The sequence below is a fragment of the Lepisosteus platostomus genome, chromosome 19 (genome assembly GCF_059453375.1).
Source record: "Lepisosteus platostomus isolate fLepPlt1 chromosome 19, fLepPlt1.hap1, whole genome shotgun sequence".
Classification (NCBI taxonomy): Eukaryota; Metazoa; Chordata; class Actinopteri; order Semionotiformes; family Lepisosteidae; genus Lepisosteus; species Lepisosteus platostomus.
Genome location: NC_142629.1, coordinates 250,370 through 261,171, shown reverse-complemented (window position 1 = coordinate 261,171; position 10,802 = coordinate 250,370). Strand labels below are relative to the sequence as shown.

Here is a 10,802-nt window from a genome sequence, read left to right as displayed (position 1 = left end):
CACAACCGCCAGGCCACCTGATTGTTTTGATTTATTAACCTACTAAAGCATGTAGACAATATTCGAGTCAAACACTAGGGGACACTACAGTGGTGCTTTCGCATTTAAACAGCTTCAAGTCTTCGATAGAGGCCAGTTTGTCCATAGTGTTTGAATAAATGTTTAATATAATGTTTTCATCTGAATGTTAAGTTGCTGCTTTCAAAGAAAATATTATCCATTTGAGAGCGGCTATATCTCAATTTACTCTATTATGTTGATGTATGTTAACATAATAGAACGCTGAAAAGAGAAGAAAGAAAACACAACATTTCGGCCATGGACCTGACACCTGAAGAAGGCTCCATGGCCGAAATGTTGTGTTTTCTTTCTTCTCTTTTCAGCAGGAATAAACCTATTACTTGTTCCTTTGCAGCCTACGCATGCTGACACAGCTACCCACCTAAACATAATAGTATGTTAACATACTATTTACATTGTTGTCCTTAGTACATGCTGACTATCCAACAACAGCTGCAATTATTTACAACTTGAACTTTTTCTTCAGAGTGGGTGAGTTCCAAAGGAACAAGCAGGGGGTAAATTCCAACCTGAAAGGTAAAAAGAAATAGAAAATTAATTGCAGTTATGAAGGTTTTTGTCAGGTGTCTGTTAAGGCTCCACAGGCTTTTTAAGGCTTTTTTATTTATTTGTGTGTTTCAGTGTGGAATCTCTCTCTACCTGCTCCTTTTTACCGAAAGACAGAGACTTTCATGTTCACTCCTGTTTGAATAAAGATCTCAAATTCCCCTCACAAAGCTTGTAGTAATTTGCAAAACCATCACAGGGTTACATTCAGAACGAGCTGCTTGAGATTCGCCCATTTCCTTTTTCAAGGGATCACTCTATTGGCCAATATACAGTTTCTTGTCTTAGGAATGTCTTTTCACAGACCCCAGCTTGCTCGCTCACACGGACAGGGAGAGAAGCTGGGGGTCAGAGCACGGGGTCACCCATTTATACGGCGCCCCTGCAGCAGCTGGGGTGAAGGGTCTTGCTCAGGGGCCCAACGGAGTAGGATTCCTCTGCCGCCCGTAGGATACGAACCGGCAACCTCCCAGCCACAGGCTCAGATCCTGAGCCACAGAGCCACCGCACTGCCTCATACTGGTGTGTTAAAATTCCAGATGTACAGTATATCCAAAAGGTTGGCATGCTCTTACAGGTATTCATTTTTTTATTTCTATGATGGAGGGGACAATTTAGAAATGTCAATCAATTCAGCCAGCTTGCCTCTTGCCTGTGGAAAGAAACTCTGGCACCGAGGGAAGATCATGCAAGCTCCACACAGAAGATTCATGATCCAGAATCGAGCAGCCAGGCAGCAGTGCTAACCCACGGGCCAGTGTGCCACCCACTTGTTGCTTGATTAATTATTAAGCCTCTGGCTTTTATTCTGTTTCACGTTCAAGGAACCATAAAAATAAATAATGACCTAATCAATTCAGCTTTACAGTAAGGAAGAAGTCAGGGAGTATTTCAGGGAGTAATTCTCCCAGAATTCGTTTCAGTTTATTGCTACAAGGAAAACTGGTCTCCAGGGCTGTTTTAAGATGAGGTGAATGAAATTAGCACTTCAAGATGAGTGAACTTGAACTTTATTGCCATATGTAACCGGTACTGGTACTGTGGAATTCTTACTTACAGAAAGTCTCTCGATTGTAAAACAAGTGTAAAAAACAAAACAAAGTGCAAACAGTGCATCAAGACAATGTACAAACAAACAGTAGACAATGTGCAAGTAAACATGTAGACAGTTTGAATGTTAACAATACAGACGTGTAAACAATGACTGGAGATGTGCAATAGATAAGAAATCATAAAGAGGTAGATGGTGATGGTGTAGGTGTGTTCCGAGAGGGATGGCTAAAAGATTTCGCCAGTCTCACTGCTTGTGGATAGAAGCTATTGAAGAATCTAGTGGTAAGTGTCTGTATGCTCTTATATCTCTTGCCTGAGGGCAGTGGGGTGAAGAGCTCATGCCCTGGGTGGTGACTGTCCTCTGTGATGGCCAGAATTCTACAATTCTACCACGGCAGCGGTCCTCATAGAGCTGTTTAATCTCGGTGAGACCGCAGCCGATGATCTTCTGGGCCATATTGACCATTCTCTGCAGTGCCTTTCTTTCTCGCGAAGAGGTGTTGCCATACCACACGGTGATCCCGTTGGTGAGGACGCTCTCGATGGTGCAGAGGTAGAAGTTCACCAACACATGTATTGGCATCCCCCATCGCTTGAGGCACCTCAAGAAATAAAGGCGCTGCTGAGCCTTCTTCATGATAGAGTCAGTGTTCACAGTCCAGGTTAGATCTTTAGAGATGTGAATTCACAAAAACCTAAAGCTGGTGACTGTTTCCACTTCCGTTCCATCAATACTGAGTGGGCTGTGAGTGTATGGCCTGTGTCTCCGAAAGTCCACTATTAGCTCTTTCGTCTTCTTTATATTCAAGTCCAGGTTATTGCTGTGACACCACCTAAGCAGCTGTACAACTTCATCCCTGTAAGTGGACTCGTCATGATCGCCGATCAGTCGTATTATAGTGGTGTCATCGGCAAACTTAATGTGCGGTTGTTGCTGTGTCTTGCTGTGCCGTCGTGAGTGAATAGGGAGTACAACCTTGGACTCAGACAGCAGCCTTGTGGGGTTCCAGTGCTCAGGGTGAGTGGTGTTGATGTTTTATTGCCTATCCGCACCACCTTTGGTCTCTCGATAAGCAGCCGGTGGAATAATGAGCTGCTGTGGTTCACTCGGCATGTTTGAATCCACATTCTGGCTGAAATTCGTCCAGCACCGCGGACACAAAGCAGATGGCTCCTGTTACAGCAACAGCACTGCAAAGCTGTGCTGTAGGAAATAAAACTACAAAAAAAAAAACTCATACCCAGTTTGACAGTCATTTCGGAGAACCTTGATCTTGATGGCTTGAAGTCACTGTTAGCATTACTATTTGATAAGAAGAAAAACTACCATTTCTTGCATTTATAGACTTTCACCCCAAAGAATCTCAAATAGTTGTATGAATCACAGGGAACGAAGGTTTGGAAATTCTGTAACGGATTGAAGAGCCACCTGCTAGCCCCACCATAAACATTTCCAACAGCAGCTCAGTTTCCCATGGCTGTCTCCCATCCCAGCACTGACCAGGCATGACCAGGGGCGTAGCCAAGAATTGAGTTTTGGGTGGGCTTGTGCAAAGGTGGGTGGCCCGGGCTCTAACTGACCGTCCTGCCAGCATAGGGGCACCCCTCCGATTTACAATGCAATCCTATATTGCATACAGATATATATTTATATTGGGGTATAATCAAACAGCAAAATTAGGGGAACCTTATATACACATACGGTGTCTCTTTCTCACACACGGGCTAAGCAACAATTACCTAGGCTGCCGAACGCTACTGTGCCAAGGCGGACACACAAAAACAATCAGTGCCTACCTCTGGACCTACTTCTAGACCAGACGCAGGCGTGGGGGCTTGGGGTTGAATATGGCGATAATCTCGTCGCTGTCTTGAGAGTCGGCAAATTCCCGTTCAAATGACAGCTCGTTTGCAAAGGTCTCTCATATGAGGACTTTGTCTTTAGCTGAAGGAAAGCTGCAAGAGCTCATTTTCACGTGTTGCTTGTAACAGTTCTAAGTATTTCGTATGCCTGCTTTTAAATTGTTCAGTCGTTTTACGAGTTACTCTGAACTTAATATTTTATTGCAAAACACAAAGAACACAATGCAAAACGCAAGATTCACAATCCCTCCGAAATATCGTATTTAAAATACCATGCAGGGTTTTCCTTGAGCTCCGTGAAGTTGCCCCCCCTTCAGACAGCACAAACGATGAAACCCTCCTCCTTCGTTAGTGCTGCTTTCGTTTCCGAGATATAGCGCCTTGGTTTTTCAGGTAATCACGTGACTACAAAGAAGTTTACAGTACCAACAAACTTGGTACTTGAACTACTGATCGTGATGAAAACAATGGGGTCGATTTGAGTCCGTCTGGTCGGGTGGGGTGGATGTTTCAATATAGCGCCTTCTTTTCTGGCTGTGACGTACAAAACATCACAACTGTAAGATCTGGTGGTCGTGACTTTGCTGTTTTGATCAGTTGATCAAAACAGCAAAGTTGTCAACTGACATGTGCCCACTCCTCTCTTGGTCCCTAGCTTACTCTGTTCAAGACTAACTAGATCCAGTTCCTTTGGCCAAATGGTGAAAGACATGACTTGCAGGTCTAGAATATAATTGGTCTTCTCTGGGCTGAGCTCACTGGCAGCAATATTTTGCACCAGGCTGACAGAAGCAGAGATCTTAATAATGCATCATCATTCAATTTCAACATAATATCCACCGATTTATATTCAATACCTTATTCATTATAACTATAAATCTAAAATGGTTGACTTTTTATTGCTCTTTGACATTATCTAGCAAAGGAAAACAATGCATTTTTTATGGATCTCTTTTTCAGTCTCAGGCCCTCAAGACACATTTATTGTAAGCTCTTCCAATTCTTGTAACACTTGTGCCTCTTTGGTGTTGTTTCTGTCTAATCTGTAAGATTGTCCTTCCTCAGCCTGAGGCACATTGTCAGTTTCTGGCTTGGTAAACACCTGAATGAAATATCTATACAACAACTTACCTTTCGTCATCAAAACAGTTCACATTATATCTCTGAGACACTTCATACTGTAACGCATACGGCCACCATTGGTTGCGAGAGCCGGCTCACCAGCGCGGTGACGTCACCGCCCTTCCCTGTGAACAGCAGGGACCTCAGCCACCGGGCTGACGGGAGATCTCCCTTTGGCTCAAGTGGCTGGGTCCCTGTTGAGTGATGCCGGAGGCCTGGGTTCAAGTCCCCAACGGTGGGGGGCCGACCTGAGGCGGCAGAGGCGAGGGTACATACCCACGTGAACCCCGGAGTGTTACAATACTTAAGAGTTCTTTTGCTCTTTTTATACAAAAAAAACTCTATTCCAATATTATTTCAGGTTTTCCAATATCTGTTTTTCCCCGAGCTCTATATTAACTTTGTTAATGCAGAGTGTAAATCCATGCATACTATTTTCTGATCTCAGTTCTCTGGTGGTACTGTCACCTGCTACAGGCGATCCCTGGAGAACGTAGGACACCCTGCTGTTAATCATCTCCACCATTTAAGTTTCAACTGCCAATGTGCCTAATGTTGCTGCTCAATCTAAGTGAAGAAAATTTAAATTTGCCATGGTAATCACTTCTTCCTTTAGATACTCGTTCCTGACTTCATTGCATAAGACTGTGCAATTTGAATTATATTTGAATTTGGGGGTCTGTAGCATACATCTAACACAAACACTCAAAAGGCATAAAGCCTCACCTTCTGAGACCACACCACAGTCGGGTTCATTCAAGCTTTTTTTTTTTAATGATCTACAGCATAGTGCTACTCTCCCCACTGTTCAGCCTTTCTTCACTCTCCAGAATGTTGTGCATCTGCAAATGCTGCTTTTTTCACATTTCAAATTTCACATTAAAACGCACAGTGACTTGAGAAATTATGGTGAAGTGTCTCTATTATGGCAAAGTCTTCTCTGGAGACCAGACAAAGGTCCCAACTACCGACCAGCACCCTGAGGCCCTTCATACACCAAACAGACAAATTACAGCTGTGTGAGAATGTGCAATTCCTAAAGCTTCAACTAATTAACTCAATTACCAAATACACCTGTACTGTGGGGATAAACAAGTCCCACTATAATTATTAGAGTTCTTTAGCAGCCTCTAGTGGCAGGTCAGCTGTATTCGTCAGCCTTTACTGAGCTGGCCAGACAGAGTCATGTTTCTGTGTTTACAGTTACATCCTATAGGTATACATCATCGCTAAAGGTCCATTTGTCTTTGGAATCCTACTTCCAATTTGGGATAAAAAAGTTAACTATGCAACCAAATGAACAGTGAAAAGAATGGCCAAGTTGAAACTACATGGAAGTGCATTTGGAATAGGAATTGGACTCCAGAATGGGAGGCACTTTACCCCAAGGGATGTGGGAGTGTGGAACAACTCAGTCATGCTGTTTCTTTCAGAAGCTCCCGGATGAAATCAAGTTGCAATTAACTACCAGAAACACTAAATGGGCTGAATGGCTCCTCTCCTTTGTTACTCTTCTAGACCTGATGCCCTGCGGTTGGCATGAGGGCACAGGGCTCATGTTGCATGTGAAATGTGAACCAACGTAACACTGCCATTCAGAAGTGTGCCCCAGAGCGTGCCAACAGCATCTGCTTTCACATACCAAGAAATGGTACTTTACTGTACCTCTGAGGGCATCAAGGAAGATAAAGGCAGCGCATTTTCCCTACTTATGATTTACAGAAAATAGGTGCGACAGCCTTTATAGATAGTAGGGAGAAAATACAATTTCATGATCTTTCCAGAATTCAACCTGTATTTCCACCTGTTTCCTTGAGTGACTGCCCAGCTAATGATGCATCATTCTTTCCTGCTACCTACACCCCCTCATGAGACTCACAAAGGGTTTCTGTCACAACACATCAGCTGCAAATATTTCTCTGACTCTCTGGATTCGCAATAAATTAATTACAGTAAACGGGAAGCACACACAAGGCTGAAAATAGAACCGGAAAGCACAGCTCTGGGGAGATAGGCAAGCTCACACATCACCAGCACAGAACTGGCTTGCCCCTGAGTGGCTCACAAAGAAATGCAGGCCATTAGATTTGTTCTTTCATAGTTATAAAGCACAGTCCATGGGATTGGGTGATTTTAGCATTTTGCCATGAACACTTCCCTGTGTGAGGCTGGCACACGAGTGCCCAGGCCATTGAGGACAGGCCCAGGTTGTCCACACAAGCACTTAGTTGTGGACTCCAGTGGGACTTGATGTGATGAGCACTCAGGACTGAAAACAGGAGGCACTTCCTTCACTGAGGAGCCCTTTAAGAAGCTACTGAACCATGTTGTTGAAGTAGATGGATCACTAAGCTACTGTTTTATTTATTTTTTGACGAACCAGGGGCATGGAGAAATCCCAGCTCCTCAGCAAGAACCTCGCTGGGTTGCAGCAATGGGAACTGAATTCCCTGCTTTACAGCTGCACTCCAGCTCCGCAGCCCATCTCTCTGTGCTGGTTGAGGCACAAGCACTTTGTCAACACCGGACTTGTGTTTGTGCAGCAGATAACTTGGATACTGACAGTAAGACAGGGAAATCTTTCAATCTGTGTGGAAATGCTGAACAACGGATTTTAAGATAAAAAAATCTCTAGGGCCTGATAGCATTCTGCCAACTGAACTTCGGGAAATAACGTGCGTTTTCAAAAACCATTAATCAGTCACTCAAGACAGGGTTAACACCCTCGGACTGGAAACGGCCAATGTAGCACCCTTGCAAAAACAGGGTGACAAAACCAAAGCAACTACAGTAATTAAAGAACGATAAGTCTCCTGGGCAGCATGGTGGTGCAGTGTCAGCATTGCTGCCTTCCAGAGCTGGGAGTCTGGGTTAATTTCCAGCGCTGGGGTTCTCCCTGTGTTATACACATCGGAGTGGAATGCTCGGAATGTCCTGGTTATATAAAGCAACTAATTAACAATGGTTATGTAAAGACTTTTTCATACATCACACTCATTTCCTTAAGGAAACAGGACTAGCTAAAGCTGTAATTTTTTTCTGTTTTCCTGCCCCACCAGCAGCAACTAGAAATGATCAAATATCTCCTGCCTACGAGAACCTGGGGAGAACATGCAAACTCCACACAGACAGCACCTCAGGAAGGGAGTCCAGTGCTGCGAGGCTGCAATTCTGACCACTGCGGCAGCATGGCACCCAAAACCCCCTCTATTTGAATGACAGATTATAGAGGTTCTTAAATCAACTAATTTCAGGAATCCTAACGAGACTCCAATTCCAAACACTGAATTATAATTCGATGACCTGAGTTCAGTATTTCTCTATCCCAAGAAACAACAGCACTCAAAGAACATGCGACCAAACATGCTGGAACAAAATGCTGTTTCTTTTGCTCTGTTAAATAACCTGTCGAATGTATGTTTTTATTGTTACAGTTTCGCACTACTGAATTCCTGTACAATGAAGGAGCATCTCGTTTCAGATTCGTTCCTGTGCAGGCTTGTCAGAAAGACCTATAAACAGCAACAACTCTGTGATGGACAACTTTCTGCAGACTCCACGACATCCAGAAGGGGAAAGGGCAGAGCTCAAACAGAAGGTTGTTTCAGCATGGCGCGATATGATCAGACACATATCCAACACGCAGCCACCCTGTCGTGTGTCGTGTGTCGTGTGTCGTGTGTCGTGTGTCGTGTGTCGTGTGTCGTGTGTCGTGTGTCGTGTGTCCAGTCCCTGGAGCTGCAAAACCTCTCACAGCTGTCAGAGTCCAGAAGCAGGAAGTGAAGAACGAAAGGGGAGCAGGCAGAGAGGAATGGAATGGTGCTGATGTCTCGAATTAAAAATGACAATCCAGAGCAAACTCACCAGTTCTCTGCAGAGCTGTGAAGCCTCAGGTGGCTGCGCTGGTTGGAGGAGACAGATGCTGCGCTCGTTCCAGGTGCTGACAAGCCTCGGCAGTCCGACAACAGGGGCAGCTGGTGCCCTTGAACGCGGGCCGAGAGAGTTTGATCTCCGCCAGGCGGGGCTGAGGCAGAGACCCCTCTCATCTCATCACCGGCCTCGCTTTGAAGAAGCAGCTGCAGCCCCAGTTCAAATTAAACCCAGACGAGAGTTTTGTTTTGTCGGATGTGTGCTGGACTTTTATCTCATTAAAAGAGACAGAAAAACTCAACTGAATTTCTTTGATGCTCTATATCCTTACTCCAGAAGGACATAGTTCAGGAGTATTTTATTCACAACAGAATCATCAGTTGATGATGTTGGTTCAAAATTGGAAAGTAACTATATTAAGAAATGCTTTTCCATCCTTTGGATATACAGTAGCTTTTCTAGTACAATGATGTCAGCTTGTAGAGTTTCATCCCTTCAGGCTTCTCATTTCTAATTGTGCTGAACAGTAAATATTCGAGTCAGAAAGGGCTAGACTTTAGCCTGACCTCGTTGACTCTTCGACTCTGATCTCCCCAGTAATCAGTGCTTTAATTTTTTAACCGAGTCCTAATTGATGAATTAGTCCTCTGAAGATCTGAAGTTAAAGGACTGGTCAGAGGGAAGACTTGGAAATGAGGCAAGGATGCAGGATCCCGTGCTTTGGAGTGAAAAGACACCGGGCAGTGCAAACCACACGTGGATAAATAAACGTACAGCATTACAGTTCCCAGCTGTGAGAAGCTGATCCCACAGGAATTCACCAAGAGCAGTGTATTTACATGACATTTATCAGCGAAGATGCTAGAACAGTAAGGTAGACTACGTGAGCAGTCTCAGATCTGATCGGGTTACATAAGGAAGAATTCAGGATAAACCTGCTGAGCCTCTCAGTGGGAATGTCAGCTCTCAGACAGCTGGAAAGACCCTGCATTGTATGAGTAAATAATAAGTATCTCAGGGCGCCTGGTAACCCTGCAGGAGTTCTTTCCTTATTACACACACATAGAAACAGACTTGCCTTTAATGCAGTATGATATTTTGCCATAGATGTCTTTTTTCTTTGCACAATATTTTTTTGTAACACAAACACTAGGTACTGCCCAAGTGGGCTTTGTTACTAGGTGGGCTGCGTTTCGCACAATATTCACACTCTTCCACAGTGCTTTTGCTCTTACAACTGTTATCATTGTTATTACTATTACAGTCCTGCAATAGAAATTACTTTAAAAATCTCCCCCCCCCCCCTATAAAAATTGGGGTAGACCTCTTCCTGTTTTTACCTGTTCTCGGGGTTAAACTTCGGTGTTGGCGAATGCAACTGTTGTTCTGTCAGCTCCTCTCCGTGGGTAACACGCACCTGTTAAATATCAAGGACAATAAATGTCTGCGCATTCATAATTGTAGGCTCATTAGTTTTTTTCTGATTTATGGTCAAGATAAATCATTTTACTATATGGCGCTACTCTACCAACACAGCAGCGATTCTACAACACTTACCCTAAACGGAAACGGCTTCAGGCCTGGGGGGTCTATTTTCTCTGGGCTGAATGCGAAGGAATCGGAGCGCAAATTTTATTCCCCGCCTGCTGCGAGACAGTGTCGCTTTGGAACATTTTTCTGTGAAAACCTATGAAACCTGAAAGCAAATCACTTAATTTCACTAAATTTATGAACCAGTCTCTTGCCTTTGTTTTCGTTTCTCGAAAGAGAGATCGAACTACTCCTGTACGCGTCTCAACGTCCTAATCACTTCCTACAATCTGGATTATATTACAGAGATCATATAAATGTATTATGTAATATTGTGCAATTACGTTTAACTCAAAGAAACTGATACATAAAACGGCCGAATTTCCGACTCCATCTATCCACAGATAGTATTAGCACACAGAGTTGGCTCGAACGCACACGTTACGATGTGTCAATGCTTTTCGCTAACACAGAGAGTTTTCAGGTGTGATACTGTGGGGAAAAGCACCAATCGCACCACCCCCACTCCAACACTGGTCCTGAAGAACCCCAATCCAAATAATATCTTAGATCACCTGGCTGTTTCAAAAGCTTGGTAACACCTGAACACTGCGGAGCAATCAAGACCGTCATCTCTTCAATGAAGGGTACCCTGCCCTTGATGGATCACGAGAACTTAGATTTAATTACTTAATGCAACGGATCAACCGTTTTCCAAGTCATGTCCTTCATCTGCA

General features: G+C 44.0%; 1 long non-coding RNA gene across 1 annotated transcript; it reads right to left on the bottom strand.

Moving 5' to 3' along the window:
* Nucleotides 1-8,283: 8,283 nt before the first annotated feature.
* On the bottom strand, nucleotides 8,284-10,802 carry LOC148644739 (uncharacterized). The gene is made up of 3 exons (XR_015928365.1): nucleotides 10,093-10,802; nucleotides 9,876-9,952; nucleotides 8,284-8,741 (listed from the first exon to the last, which is right to left on the bottom strand). It is a non-coding gene; the product is annotated as an uncharacterized LOC148644739 (long non-coding RNA).